The 17,129-nt window shown below is 38.5% G+C and overlaps 1 pseudogene; it reads right to left on the bottom strand.

Annotated features, from left to right (window-relative positions):
* Positions 1-16,348, bottom strand: part of LOC129881640 (uncharacterized) — a 29,720-nt pseudogene extending 13,372 nt beyond the window's left edge.
* Positions 16,349-17,129: the final 781 nt, after the last annotated feature.

Here is a 17,129-nt window from a genome sequence, read left to right on the forward strand (position 1 = left end):
AAGGTGCATTTATCATATAGTTCGAGTTAGGGACATTGATTCCAAAACTCCTACTCTTGAGTCAGTCCCTATAGTTAATGAGTTCTTCGACGTATTTCCCGATGATGTGCCTGGTATTTCTCCCGAAAGGAAGATTGACTTTGACATAGATCTTCTTTTCGATACCCAACTTATCTCTACTCTTTCTTACCATATGGATCCGGCGGAACTTAAGTAGTTCAAATAATAATTGAAGGATTTGTTGGATAATGGTTTTATAATACCAAGTATTTCTGTCACGACCCAACCCCGTAGGCCGCGACTGGGGTCCGACCTGGACCCCCCCGTACATATATCTATTAGCTGAGGTCACATTGAATCATAAATAAGACAATATCATGTAACATAGCCCCACTGGGCGATAATATTTTCATAAACCTGTAGCCTTTTTCATTTGTACCACAACCCGATAGGGCACGCAAGCCGACAAGGCTGCCATAACATAATAACATATATCATATATCATGTAGACTCAGCTTAATCAAACTGACATACACAACCCACATATACATGTCTGCAGACCTCTAAACATATAAATGACAACATATGGCAGGACAGGGCCCCAGTGCCATCATATAGCTGGCCCTTTCTGGGGTCCGGTGAATCATCTCTGTAAAATCATCTCTGTGAAACCATCATGGCCCCAGTGCCATCACAACCTTATTACAACACATCATCATATATTTATACACGTATCCTGGCCCTCTATTGAGGGACTCAGTGAATAATGCAGTGAACTGTGCACGAGAACATATCCTGGCCCGGGACTCAAGGAAAGAAGTGTTACGGTATACACGAGTAGAGTAGTGAGTAACTATATGCAATTTAAATCGTTATCAGAGACTCGACAGAATAAGAAAGTTAAGCTTTTATTTGAGAACCCGAGTAACGGTGTAGTCATCTCGACTGTCCTGTAAATGCCATTATGGGTTGTCTCAATTATAATCTCGGGGCTCCTAGACATGTACTAAAGTAAAGCCAAATCGCTTATGGAACCAGAAACATTTGTTAACATATAGTCTATAAGACTTGGAGCCTGTACATTTGTTACCTTTTTAACATATAAAAGTTTCCATGGAAATAGTTCGATTATTATAAAAGTTCGATATTCAGACGTAAATAAGAGATGCTAAGAATGGAGTTACCCCGGAACTCATATCATTTTTAACCTACAACTAAGACATGCCAGAAGAAGAAAGAGAATAAACTATATATGGTTTGTACTTTCCTTTATGGGATCTGCATACACATATTTCATACCCGGCCCATCATGGGGCTCGGTGAATCATTATGGCATCATAATCTCACTTTCGTACCAAATACGTATCAAAGGAAATGAGAGATAGCTTTCCACCTACTAGTGTTTAACACATAGGAGCCTTACTAGGCAATACTCAATTCTTGCAGAAATTCCAATACTAAGCAGTGGATATGGGTTATGAGGCATACTTGGAGTTTTGGGAATGGAATTATCCCCACATTCCACACACACTTCACTTAAGGCTAAAACTTGCCAAAAGGAAAGAAAGATAGCTGTACGAGCCTATACCAAAACATGCCAAGAGAAAGCTTTACATACCTTTTGGGAGTTACCCTTTATCCTGCTCGTCTCGTCGTCTTCTGAACCTATTCAATATGAAAGTAATACGAATATCAACTACTCTTAACTTTCCAGCATCTTGGATTACGCCTTAATGTTAATGGAATCTATTGCCTTAGTTGTTTCCTCGACTAGTCCTTTAGTTTGTTAAGGCGTTAACGAAAATTGGGCAGCACCTCCCCTATAATGTGCCCTATCCAAATTTCCAATTAGGTCCCTAATACCTACAGCCAACCAACAACAACAACCTGCAGCAATTCATACCAACAATATACAACATACACTCCAAACGACCTATTCCAAAAATACGATATCTCAATAGGGCGTCTAGCCTTTATTTTGTGACGCCTTTAATTATACATAACGAGGAGTCATGTGGATTCTACCAGCAGCACCCTAACCCACATTAGGACATATTTAGGCCCTGCAACAACAAGCCACACCCCTGCATAGCAACTCACAAGAACAACACTTTGTTTCGACAACAATTCAACTATAACGACTACAAATTAGTTTATTCCGAACGCCAAGTATTTCTAAGCCATTTTCATATTTCCAGCCACCAATAGGGCGTGTAACATGCTCCATCAGAACACATAAAGCTCAAATTTAAAGAAGAAACCTTACCTTACGTTAAACTTGTCAAACTCGCCAAAACTATCCAAAATGTGAAATCTGGACAGCTTACTGTTTTACCTTGTCGCTTCGTTTCGAAGGGGTAATGGAGGGAAATAGGATTTACGCCCTTCATGAAAGTTATAGACATATGTCTTAGGGTCGCAAACAATTTATAATCATCCCTACATCAATTTTGTACAAAAAGATATGACCAAAATACTTACAGCTGTCCGTGTAGAATTTCCAAAACCAAATTTGAGCAGTACCTCCTCTACACTTCATCACCACTTTTCAAGCTGATACAAGTAGAACTGGATTTTGGAGTCTGAATGAAAGTTATAGAACCACGAAATACCTTTCCAAAACATATTAAATCACTCGAAACGAATCTTTACAAAAGAAGTTATACCAATATTACTAACCACTGTCCCTTCCAAAAACGGGTTTATTAATTAATGTTTTCTCTTATTTTCTCTTCCAAATTCCAATTGCAAAGCTGGAGTTTTACTTCCATGAAGGTATTAAAATACATATATACGTATCCACGTACTTAAGGTACACCGTATATAATTAATTCACGGAAGAAAATTGAAGAACTTACCCTTAAATTCTTCCAGACATGGCTGCCTTTCCCTTCTTCATTTTTCACGTTTTCTCTCCATGTTTTGGACTGATTTTCTGGCTAGGAATGAACTAATTAGTCACAATACACATATATATAGGGTGGCTATGGGGGTGACACGTGTCATCCCCCTAGGGTGACACGTGTCCAGCCGTGATTGGTCCACCATATCTATGCAACCAGTTAGGGGCTGCCACGTGGCAGCATGGGGTCCATCCCAAGTAGATGAGTCACCTGCCTGCTTGTCACCTGCTTGCTTCACTTTCGTAAGTTCGGAAACTAGTTTTTGCTCCCTCTCGTAGGTTCGTAATCTCGTCTTATTTTAAAAGCCTATGTAATCCGTGCTACATAAGTTTGGTATGTAATCAAGTAACTCACGTATGTAAGATTTCTAAATTAGTAGCTTGCGTAGATAAGTCGAGTCCTACGACTCGTTACTTGGCCTCCTATTCCTTCCGGATTCTTATATGATTCCCCTTCCAACCTTCTCTACTACGGGGTATCACATCCTCCCTTCGTTGGAGTCATTTGATAGTGTCGTAGCATATCCGGTTCATATGGTAATGTCCAAGGAACTTATGAAACATTCTGAGTTTAAAAGGGTGAGGTGTAACATCCTTCCCCCTTTAGAACATTCGTCCCCGAATGTTAAACAAAACTTCCCTTAGAACTTATACAGACCATCGGGGGATTCGTTTCTATTTCCTTACACATATTTCCATCGAAGTACTTAGTATACGAGTTTCAGGATTTGGGGTTACCTGTTTACCTGGTGTTTTATGTCCTCTTTTTAATTTCTTAGGTCATCCCCTTTTCTAGTTTTGATTTTGCCACAATAACTTGACGGAAGGCACGTCTTCAGTTCGCAACCTTCTAATTTGCCAATCGAAGATGGCAATAAGTATCTCCTCATAGGATAACTCTCCCATCTCATGGACTTCATTTATAAGACATACTATGGGTGGATCGCTAGTACATTCGCGAAATATCTATATCTGATAGGCTGGGCGTATGGTCTCCAAATCAAGTGGTAAGCTCAACTTACCAGCCGCGTTGCCCACCTTACGCGCAACCTGATACAGTCTAACATATTCTGGGTCAAGTTCCTTTTCTAGGTGACCCCATTATGAACTTCCAATCATCAACTTGAACTCTGCATGTCGACGTCGATTATCTGTATATCATTCCTCCCGACTCTGGGCTTTTAGTCAATAGTTTGCTTAATCCTGTTTGGCCTACCAGCTTAGTCTTTTTCCCATCAGGGGGACATATAGGCGCTTCCTTACAACATCTTGTAGGGGTCATTTGGACACTGAAATGGTAGCCCTTCTCGTAGGCAAACCTAATAATTGATGGACGATAGTCCTAGCTACACTTAAAGCCAACCTCATAAGCTCGCAATATATTTTCTAGCAGTTGATAGTATGCTCAGTCTATTCAGAAGCCCGAGGTAAATGCGGTATGAAGGTCTATCTGTGATCCCGACCTTTTCTTGGACTGAGGTCCAAACGTTAATCATATTTGAAGTTCCTCTATCTGAGATATTAGTTGGGGAACTTCATGGAATCTTACTACTTCCTTGTCATATAGCTTCACCTAGTTCCAGTTGCATAGGTGGTCTTGCTTGGAAGCAAAGGGGTTGATTCGTTAGTCTTCTCGCAATAACCCGCATAGCACCCTACTCTTGAAAAGTTTAGAATAGGTGCGTGGTGACGTTGATAATTTGGGAATCCTTAGCTTCGTATAGTTTTTCTCGACTTTCTTTAGAACTTTAACTGGCCTATATAGTTATTATGTGGTTTTCCACTCGTTAACTGGTTCTATGTTGAAGAACTGTGGCATTCAAGTGCGTCGTCAATTAGCAATTAGCTAATCCTTCTTATTTTGCTTAAACCCTTGTTACAATTGCCTTAACGTATCTTATAATACTCTGGGTACATAATCTCATATCGTTTCTCCATCACTAGTTCAGATTCCTCCATCTCGCGGGATCCCACCAGCACTAACGCATTAAGTTCCATCAAAATTTTGAAGTTAAGCGTGCTGGGGTGAGAGTAATATTGGGATGGGTGACCTTCCTGGGAAGTCTTCGTGTATCGTTTCACTGTAATCCTTTCTACGATGTGCGGGCACTCAATTTAGCCCAAGATTTACCTTAGTATTGTCTCGCGAGTCTTTATGTTTTGCCCTGTCCTTTCTTTGTTATCTTGCGACCAGTATCGGCATAGACCTTTAGTTCCGCTATAACCATGTCCCTTTTTGGTCAGTTTGGTTTAACTTCCCCTATTGTATTCCCCCCTTTCTGTACGCACCCATTCATTAGGGTGGGCTACTTAGTAGCGCTAAAGTTCTTTCATATAGTAACCTTTGGAGCCATTTTGAGTTTTGGCTATTATTAGCAGGCATAGCTTTAAAGGAATTTGACATATGAGCTCCCCTATCCTTTATTCATTTTGTGTTCTTCTCATTTTCTACCATAGGAGGCTTTCTATTCCTTTGTCCTTGGTTATACATTTATCGTAACATCATTTGCGACCAACTCTATAGCCAACATTTTGGCTTTTTGGTCTAGCATGTTGTCATTATCCTTCGTAGTGTCTCTTGAGTTATTCGATATCCTTCCATGGTTACATGTGTTTTTATCCGCAACCACCTTCTAGTGTTATGTTGTTCAGGGTCTCGTCACAAACTTCTTAACGCTACCTTATGTAGCATTCTGGCTTCCATCCAATTATTGGTAACTTCCGGACCTTTCCAACTTGGTTTAGCAAGATATCTTATCGAAGTTTAGACGTCTATCTCACATTTATTGCTATATCAATTGCCTCCTCCTACCTTTTCCATTTTCTCATTAACTTCCTCCATTTAGGGGGTACCCGCACTTTCCTCTATTTGTACTTTGTTCTACGTCTCTATGTCCAGTCTAAATTTTTGTCCAATTCCTTTCACCAATCTATTTGGTACCGCATCATGTCTTCGTTTATCTGCATGTTTATAATCTGACTATCCACGTACGGAGCCTTGATTAAATTACGAAGCGACTAGAACCTTTCCATATCTAACGTAATGTCTTATGTACTAATCAGTACTTGAACAATGTGAACTAGGGAACAACTCGTCCAAGGCCACCTTCTACTTTTTCTTTTTCCAAGAATTACTTAGCACCTGTAGTTGTTCCAATCCCAATTTGGTAGTGCTAGTATTCTGACGATAACTATTCTAGGTTTTCTCGAAGTAGTGGTTTTGTCCCAACCTATATCCTTTGTTTCTTGGGACGAATAAAAGTTGCATCGTTTGTTCCTTATGTTTTCCATCCTCGTCCCTTAAGGGTTCCACTATTTTTGGGGCGACGTTGTGTACACGCGTCATTTTTTTTATATCTCAAGCCCCATGCTCTTACTGCATTCTCAATGCAGTCCTTTAACTTAGGCAACGCGTACTATGTGTGTCTTACTAGTGGTTCCACTTTATCCCTGCATACTCGTATCACACTGTTCAGTTCATACTTACATATCCCCCTTTTTAACTAGTATATATATTTGGTTCCTGACATCTCTTTGAGGTGCTTCTATTAGAAGTTCTTTCCCCAATTAGTCGGTGGCAAATTATAAACTATTATCGTACATCATTTTCCAACCATTGTTGGAAGAAATCAGAACCTCTTAAACATCACAGTACTTTTTTTTTAGTACTTGACCTACCTGGTCTCCATCTGAGTTTATCCTCGAGTTATGAACAACTCATCTAATTTACAATTAGGAGTTGAGGGCTTGGTATTTTTTTTCCAAAAGAGTGAAACTCATTCGCGGGACATCTTATCCTTCATTCTGAGCCCTCTGTGTATATTCCTACAAGACAAATACGGCTGGAGATACCGTAATCTGAACTTTACTACTTAAATAAGCCTTTGTTCCTCCAAAATAAAATTCTTCGAGTGAAAAGGGAGCCCCTTATTGATGAAATGAAGGGTACCTCTTACAACTTTACTTTAGCATAATACGGGTACTCGGTATCAATTTCCAAGACATGTTATAAAGGTACGTTTTATTCCCTTTTCCCTGTTCTAGGAAAATTTTGGCAGAGTTTCCTCTACACTCCTTACTATCTCAAAACCTGCACGCAGAAAATACCAACAATGCCTCACAGGGCCAACATATATATATACATATCATATCACAGCCGCACAGGGCTTTCAATGTCATCTCATATCGCAGCCACACAGGGCTTTCAACGTCAACAATAATATAAAAATACCGGACTTACCTCATATGTCTAACTTCAAACTGCATCTGTTGCACTTTCTGTCTGCTTTCCTTTCAGGTTTCAACTTTATATTTCAATACCTTACCTGACGAATATCTTTCGTGGCTTTACTTTACTTACCTGTATGCTTTATAACTTTCCGTGTCATCAATTACTTTTTTCTATTGGTGTCGTCCTTCTGTTAAGATCCAAGGTTAGTATAAGGAATTTTTCCTATGACTCGGATCTAAAGCACGATCTCAGATGTAGAAGAAATGTAACATCCTAAATGTCCTATAGCTTCCTGTTTATAGATGTGGCGCGCAACACATCGATAACCAAGACTCTATTAGACACGGTCTGCAGACACTCCGAGGACGAACTGCTCTGATACCACTTCTGTCACGACCCAACCCCGTAGGCCGCGACTGGGGTCCGACCTGGACCCCCCCGTACATATATCTATTAGCTGAGGTCACATTGAATCATAAATAAGACAATATCATGTAACATAGCCCCACTGGGCGATAACATTTTCATAAACCTGTAGCCTTTTTCATTTGTACCACAACCCGATAGGGCACGCAAGCCGATAAGGCTGCCATAACATAATAACATATATCATATATCATGTAGACTCAGCTTAATCAAACTGACATACACAACCCACATATACATGTCTGCAGACCTCTAAACATATAAATGACAACATATGGCAGGACAGGGCCCCCGCCGTACCCCTGAATGGATAAAACAATTTCTATACATCCGTGGACAGCATCAAAAACTAGGCTCCGATACAATGGAGCCTCTTCCAGCTGAGCTGCATGGAATCCTAAGCTGACGGACTCCCAAAATCTGTATCTGTACCTGCAGGCATGAACGCAGCCCCCCGAGAAAGGGGGTCAGTACGATATGTGTACTGAGTATGTAAAACATAATATAATACAACTGGAAACATATTTGAGATAGAGAATCAGGGGATAAGATATCAATTCAGAAACCTGTACCTGTACTTTATGAATTACAAAAACATGCATGTTCGAGTCATATCATATAGCTGGCCCTTTCTGGGGTCCGGTGAATCATCTCTGTAAAATCATCTCTGTAAAACCATCATGGCCCCAGTGCCATCACCACCTTATTACAACACATCATCATATATTTATACACGTATCCTGGCCCTCTATTGAGGGACTCAGTGAATAATGCAGTGAACTGTGCACGAGAACATATCCTGGCCCGGGACTCAAGGAAAGAAGTGTTACGGTATACACGAGTAGAGTAGTGAGTAACTATATGCAATTTAAATCGTTATCAGAGACTCGACAGAATAAGAAAGTTAAGCTTTTATTTGAGAACCCGAGTAACGGTGTAGTCATCTCGACTGTCCTCTAAATGCCATTATGGGTTGTCTCAATTATAATCTCGGGGCTCCTAGACATGTACTAAAGTAAAGCCAAATCGCTTATGGAACCAGAAACATTTGTTAACATATAGTCTATAAGACTTGGAGCCTGTACATTTGTTACCTTTTTAACATATAAAAGTTTCCATGGAAATAGTTCGATTATTATAAAAGTTCGATATTCAGACGTAAATAAGAGATGCTAAGAATGGAGTTACCCCGGAACTCATATCATTTTTAACCTACAACTAAGACATGCCAGAAGAAGAAAGAGAATAAACTATATATGGTTTGTACTTTCCTTTATGGGATCTGCATACACATATTTCATACCCGGCCCATCATGGGGCTCGGTGAATCATTATGGCATCATAATCTCACTTTCGTACCAAATACGTATCAAAGGAAATGAGAGATAGCTTTCCACCTACTAGTGTTTAACACATAGGAGCCTTACTAGGCAATACTCAATTCTTGCAGAAATTCCAATACTAAGCAGTGGATATGGGTTATGAGGCATACTTGGAGTTTTGGGAATGGAATTATCCCCACATTCCACACACACTTCACTTAAGGCTAAAACTTGCCAAAAGGAAAGAAAGATAGCTGTACGAGCCTATACCAAAACATGCCAAGAGAAAGCTTTACATACCTTTTGGGAGTTACCCTTTATCCTGCTCGTCTCGTCGTCTTCTGAACCTATTCAATATGAAAGTAATATGAATATCAACTACTCTTAACTTTCCAGCATCTTGGATTACGCCTTAATGTTAATGGAATCTATTGCCTTAGTTGTTTCCTCGACTAGTCCTTTAGTTTGTTAAGGCGTTAACGAAAATTGGGCAGCACCTCCCCTATAATGTGCCCTATCCAAATTTCCAATTAGGTCCCTAATACCTACAGCCAACCAACAACAACAACCTGCAGCAATTCATACCAACAATATACAACATACACTCCAAACGACCTATTCCAAAAATACGATATCTCAATAGGGCGTCTAGCCTTTATTTTGTGACGCCTTTAATTATACATAACGAGGGGTCATGTGGATTCTACCAGCAGCACCCTAAACCACATTAGGACATATTTAGGCCCTGCAACAACAAGCCACACCCCTGCAGAGCAACTCACAAGAACAACACTTTGTTTCGACAACAATTCAACTATAACGACTACAAATTAGTTTATTCCGAACGCCAAGTATTTCTAAGCCATTTTCATATTTCCAGCCACCAATAGGGCGTGTAACATGCTCCATCAGAACACATAAAGCTCAAATTTAAAGAAGAAACCTTACCTTACGTTAAACTTGTCAAACTCGCCAAAACTATCCAAAATGTGAAATCTGGACAGCTTACTGTTTTACCTTGTCGCTTCGTTTCGAAGGGGTAATGGAGGGAAATAGGATTTACGCCCTTCATGAAAGTTATATACATATGTCTTAGGGTCGCAAACAATTTCTAATCATCCCTACATCAATTTTGTACAAAAAGATATGACCAAAATACTTACAGCTGTCCGTGTAGAATTTCCAAAACCAAATTTGAGCAGTACCTCCTCTACACTTCATCACCACTTTTCAAGCTGATACAAGTAGAACTGGATTTTTGAGTCTGAATGAAAGTTATAGAACCACGAAATACCTTTCCAAAACATATTAAATCACTCGAAACTAATCTTTACAAAAGAAGTTATACCAATATTACTAACCACTGTCCCTTCCAAAAACGGGTTTATTAATTAATGTTTTCTCTTATTTTCTCTTCCAAATTCCAATTGCAAAGCTGGAGTTTTACTTCCATGAAGGTCTTAAAATACATATATACGTATCCACGTACTTAAGGTACACCGTATATAATTAATTCACGGAAGAAAATTGAAGAACTTACCCTTAAATTCTTCCAGACATGGCTGCCTTTCCCTTCTTCATTTTTCACGTTTTCTCTCCATGTTTTGGACTGATTTTCTGGCTAGGAATGAACTAATTAGTCACAATACACATATATATAGGGTGTCTATGGGGGTGACACGTGTCAGCCCCCTAGGGTGACACGTGTCCAGCCGTGATTGGTCCACCATATCTATGCAACCAGTTAGGGGCTGCCACGTGGCAGCGTGGGGTCCATCCCAAGTAGGTGAGTCACCTGCCTGCTTGTCACCTGCTTGCTTCACTTTCGTAAGTTCGGAAACTAGTTTTTGCTCCCTCTCGTAGGTTCGTAATCTCGTCTTATTTTAAAAGCCTATGTAATCCGTGCTACATAAGTTTGGTATGTAATCAAGTAACTCACGTATGTAAGATTTCTAAATTAGTAGCTTGCGTAGATAAGTCGAGTCCTACGACTCGTTACTTGGCCTCCTATTCCTTTCGGATTCTTATATGATTCCCCTTCCAACCTTCTCTACTACGGGGTATCACATCCTCCCTTCGTTGGAGTCATTTGATAGTGTCGTAGCATATCCGGTTCATATGGTAATGTCCAAGGAACTTATGAAACATTCTGAGTTTAAAAGGGTGAGGTGTAACAATTTCACCATAGGGTGCTCTCGTATTATTTGTTAGGAAGAAAGATGGATCACTCCGAATGTGTATAGACTACCGGCAATTGAATAGGGTCACCATAAAGAATAAATATCCAATTCCAAGGATAGATTACTTGTTTGATCAATTACAAGGAGCAAGCTACTTTTCTAAGATTGACCTCTATTTCGGTTATCATCAATTGAGGGTAAGAGAGTGTGATATTCCCAAGACGGCTTTCCGGACAAGGTATGATTATTTTAAATTTGTAGTAATGTCATTTGGGTTGACAAATTCTCCCGTTATATTTATGGATTTGATGAATCTTATTTTTAAGCCATATTTCGATATGTTTGTAGTGGTGTTTATTGATGATATCTTGATTTACTCTCAAAATGAGGAAGATCATATGGGACACTTGAGGATTGTGTTGCTTTTTGGGCTTAGATGGATACTATAAAAGGTTTGTTGTTGGGTTCTCATCTATTGCTTCTCCTTTAATTATGTTGACACAAAAGAAGGCAATATTCCAATGGTTGGAAGAATGTGAGAAAAGTTTCCAAATATTAAAAGATCATCTTACGTCAGCTCCTATTTTGACATTGCTTAAATGTTTAGATGGGTTTGTTGTCTATTGTGATGCTTCACGTGTTATTTTGGGTTGTGTATTGATGTAATATGGTAAGATTATAGTCTATGCCTCTAGGCAACTTAAAGTACATAAAAAAACTATCCAACTCGTGATCTTGAACTTGCGACAGTTGTGTTTGCATTGAAAATTTGGTGCCATTATCTTTATGGGATGCATGTTGATGTGTTTACCGACTACAGAAGCTTGAAATATGTGTTTAGTCAAAGGGACTTGAACCTTAGACAAAGGAGGTAGCTTGAACTCTTAAAGTACTATAACATGAGCATATTCTACCATCCAAGTAAGGCAAATGTTGTAGTTGATGCTCTTAGTCGATTGTCTATGAGTATTGTTGCACATGTTGAGGAAGGTAAAAGGGAATTGGTCAAAGAGGTCCATAGATTGGCACATTTAGATGTGTGTTTGGTTGATTCCAATGATGCAGGTGTTCTTATACATAATGGTTCAGAATAGTCTGTTGCGATAGACGTCAAGGCCAAATAAGACAATGATCCAATTTTGGTTGAATTGAAGAAGTCGGTTGCCAAAAAATCCATTGAGGCTTTCTCCCTACGAGAAGATGGGGTACTACATTACCAAGGTCAGTTGTGTGTTCCAAATGTTGATGGAATAAGAGAGTTGATATTGAATGAGGCCCATAGTTCTCAGTATTCAATTCATTCGGGATCCACCAAGATGTATTGTGACTTAAGGGAAGGGTATTAGTGGAATGGCATGAAGAAAGACATAGAGGAGTTTGTGGCTAAGTGTCCTAATTGCCAACAAGTGAAAGTTGAACATCAAAGGCCGGGAGGTCTAGCTCAAGAAATCAAAATTCCTACATAAAAATGGGAAGATGTGAATATGGACTTTGACATGGGTTAGCCTCGTACTAGAAGACAACATGATTCTATTTGGGTCGTTGTGGACCGAATGACCAAATCGGCACATTTTCTATCGGTCAAAACTTCTTATAGTGCCGAAGATTATGCTAAGTTTTACATTCGTGAACTTGTGAACTTCATGGTGTTCCTTTGTCAATTATATCGGATAGAGGTACTCAATTTAGTTCACATTTTTGGAAGTCATTTAAAGGTCTTGGCACTAAATTCAAGCTAAGTACCATTTTTCATCTTCAAACCAATGGACAAGACAAGAGAATAATTCAAAACTTAGAGGATATCTTAAGGGAATATGTGATTGACCTTAGAGAAAGTTGGTATGACCATTTGCCATTGATTGAGTTTGCCTACAATAATAGTTATCACTCTAGCATTCAAAGAGCTTCTTTTGAAGCCTTGTATGGGAGAAGATGTAGGTCTCCGGTGGGGTGGTTTGAAGTTGGTGAGATGGTTTTTATTGGTCCATATTTGGTAATTGATGCAATGGATAAAGTAAGGCACATAAGAGAAAGATTAAAAATGTCTCAAAGTCGTCAAAAGTCTTATTCAGACACTAGGATAAGAGAGTTTGAATTTGATGTGGATGATATGGTATATTTGAAGATTTCACCTATAAAAGGGGTAATGTGGTTTGGTAAGAAAGGAAAGTTGAGCCCTACATATATAGGACCTTATAGGATATTGAAGCGCATTGGCAAGGTAGCATATGAGTTAGACTTGGCATTTGAGTTGGCTTTGGTTCATCCGGTATTTTATGTGCCGATGTTGAGGAAGTTTGTGGGTGATCCAAATTCTACTATGCCAAGGGCGAACGTGAGTATTGAAGAGAATTTGACTTATGTGGAGGTCTTGATTGAGATTTTAGACGGACAAGTGAAGAGGCTGAGAAATAAAGACGTTACATCTGTCAAAGTATTATGGAGGAATCAACAAGTAGAGAGTGCTATGTGGGAAGCAGAATCAGACATGATGAAGCGATATCCTTATCTCTTTCCTTTCACTCAAGCCTAAAGGTACTAAGTTTCTCATTATCAAATCGATTAAACTTCTACACTTCAGTTCCATATGTCATTCATATGCATGCATGATTCATGAAAATGATTTCTCTCAAGGACTATGTCTTATGTTAAGTATGAAGTTTACATGTTATATGCATTTTTTTAAGGTGTCCTCATGACCATGTTGGGTTTCTAAATCCTTTTTTCATGTCTTTCCTATATTAGTTGAATCTCATTTGAGGACGAATGTTCCCAAGGGGGAGATATTATAACACCCCTCAAAATGCTCACAAGTGCCTTAAGAAAGGCCTTGGGAATAGGCCGCTCATGTAATATGTTATCCTTAATCTTTTTGGAAAATCCGAGTTCAAAATATAGATCAAGGGGTCAAAACCTGCGGGAAAATGGTCTCAGTGGATTTTTAGGACCCGTATATCGGAAGATAGATTTTTGAAGAAATTCACGAAATTGTAGGATCCGCGATAGGTCCCGTCGCGGACCTGGGAAGTTTTCTAGACGAGTTGAGTTTTTTTAAGGGCATTTTAGACCTTTCCCAAATTATTAGTCAATAAACCCAGATGTTTTTAGGGCCTAACCCGACTCTATAAATTCACCTAAATCCCTAATTCTATTCATTCTTCTACAATTTATCTATCAAATATTTCTCTCTATACAAAAAGGCTCTCAAAGGTTTCCATGAAGAATTCAAGTGATTTACTCAATTTCTCCAATCAAACTCTCAAGTTCTTCCATTTATTTGGTGTTCTCACTAATGGTATGTGAGTATTGATTCATGGATCATTTCATCCATTAAGCCCAATCAATTTCTCAATGTTTTCTATTAAATTAAAGTATGGTATTTTATGAGTTTTATGATCTCTATTCCTATTGCATGAATTATGATTTAAAGTATGATCATTAGTCTATTTTGATATAAATTGATGGTTATTGCATTGAATTGAAGAGTTTTTCATGAATTCTCCTATTTTGATCTCTAGAATTCATGATGTAAATTATGAGTATTTTGAATTATACTTTCAGAGGATATTATCTATATGAATTATGTATGGGCTGATAAAAAGGTTATGATCATGCATGTTTTCAAGTGAATTACATGATTTTCAAAGTCAATTGATTATGTAATTGAGTTTTTACTCTAAGTTCAAGGTATGAATTTCATGCAAGTTATGAAGTAAGGTGACTTAGAGCCCTATGTGGTGACCTAAGGCCTAACGGTGTGAATTATGCAAATATGGTTGTAATGATTAAAGGACAATTCTCACATTACAAGTATGTTATAAAAATAAGTTACTCTATGATTTCAAACCTATGATCATGACTATGATATATGTAATTATGATTTCTATGCTATGTATGTATTCTATGGGATTTGACTTAGCACCGAGTGGACTTGAGGTGGGGGCCCTACCAAAAGCCGTAGTAGCAGCCTCATGTCCCATAAACTTCGTTCCATTGTAGGTTGCCTTCATGGCTTAGCTATTGGATCCATATATAGTGTATGTATGACCCGCCTAGCGGGGTAGAGTCTACCTTGGCAAGTAGATTCCCCTTTTCTTCGTTGTATGGGGAGACAATGAGATTCCATGATATAGCTCGCATGGTCTTATTGTCGGTTATGATTCCTATCCTACATATATATGATCTCTTAAGTATGTTATGATTTTAAATTGATGCTTTTAAATGATTTGGTCAATATGATTTTCTCATGACTTTACATATTCCATCTTATCATGTGTTTTACTTGACCTTTGCATTTCATGATTTACGTTGCATGTCACGCCTACATACTTAGTACATTCCAACGTACTAATGAATATTTTTTTCCTACATTGTCTCATAATATAGGGGTTGAGGTTGAAGATCCTAATCATCCATGTAACTTGTAGGCGTTCTCTATCCGACTGTATTATGTCGAGTCCTCATTGATCGGGGACTAGTTTTCAAGTTGGTTACTGTTTTCTTTTCAAAAGACTTTTATTTACATTGTATATTGAGGGTGAGCTAGGGAAATGTCTTAGCCCCCGCCCATACTCATGTTTAGAGGCATCTAGTTGGACATATGTTCGAGTCTATGTTGTCATAAGATATTTTTAGATTTCTATTCATGTTTTAGATTCTCTTATGATGTTTCCGCTCTTATATTTTACCTTATTTATGCTTATGATATGTACAAGAGGCTTGGTTGGAGCTCTTCGGGGTTTCAATCATCGTGTTATGACTAGTCCCTAGGTCGGGTTGTTATAATTTCCCATTGACTCGTGCTTAGAAGATTTATCCTGAGAAGAAGAGTTTTCTTTTTGGATGACTCCAGCTTCTTCTTCTTTAAATTCCATTTCCAAGAAAAAGAATCAAAACTAAAGGACCTCCTGCTCCGACTGAAGATAAACTTATGGTGGCAGCTTTTGTAGCTAAAGGATGAAATTGAGGGGTAGACTCTACTTCCATGTTGTCATTGGAAAATTGAGATCTTCCAAAAAGTGGGGAAACCCCATCTTTTCTATATAAGAGTTTAAAAGCCATATCGAAGTTGGGGCCATCTTTAAAAATGGGACCTTTACCTCCCTTTACAAGGTTGGGGAAGTTCACAGCAGAAAAGAAAGAAAGGTTTGTTGGCTTGTTGATGTTACTCAAGAATGGGCATCTTTGAATGTCCTGGCCATTGAAGGAGCAATCAGATGTCTCCTCACTCCGTGTTCTGAAGAAGAACTCCATTTCTTTTGATCCAGAAAAGAGAGGTAAAAACTTCTGAATTTCGATGGTTGCCGGAGGGGTTAACACAAATTGGAGCAAAAAGAGAAAGGAAAATCTTTATGCTAAATTATATTAAGAGCCTGTTTGGATAAACTTTTTTTAAGCTGCTTATAATAAGTTGTTTTCCGCTTAAAAGTTATTTTAGATAAGTTAAGTCAAACAAATTTAATTATTTTTTGAGGCTTATTTTAAGCAAAAAATGACTTTAAGTTGGCTAGCCAAATACTCAAAAAAGCTGAAAACAACTTATAAGATAATCCAAACTGCCACTAATACTATTACTCCAAAACAAATTAGCATATTGATAGTCTAGATTTATAGATGGTCCTCCTTATTTATTTGCAGAAAGGGTTCATAGAACATTAAGAGGAAATATCTCTGACATCCCCTATGATAGTTATACTTATGGTAAGTTAATTGGAGTTTGAACACAAGAAGGATTAAATCTGTGCAATAAAATGTGATTATCTCAGAAGATTAAGATTGATAAGCTTAAAGAATGAGCACAGATAGGAGACTTATGTACTCAATTCGGTCTACCCAAAATTCCTTCTAATAGCAAGGATAAAAGTTATAAGAAACACAGGCGGCGTCAATACGATGATGACCTTGATAGACCTTATAGGAAAAGGCATTCTCGAAGATCTAGAGAACAACGTGAGGCTAGGAAAGCTCATTGCAAGTCTACTAGATTTATAAAAAATCATTCAAAGTGAGACCTTGCCAAATTTAAGGGTTATAACTGTGGCAAGTATGGACATATTGCTCCTAATTGC

This window comes from Solanum dulcamara, chromosome 3 (genome assembly GCF_947179165.1).
Source record: "Solanum dulcamara chromosome 3, daSolDulc1.2, whole genome shotgun sequence".
NCBI lineage: Eukaryota > Viridiplantae > Streptophyta > Magnoliopsida > Solanales > Solanaceae > Solanum > Solanum dulcamara.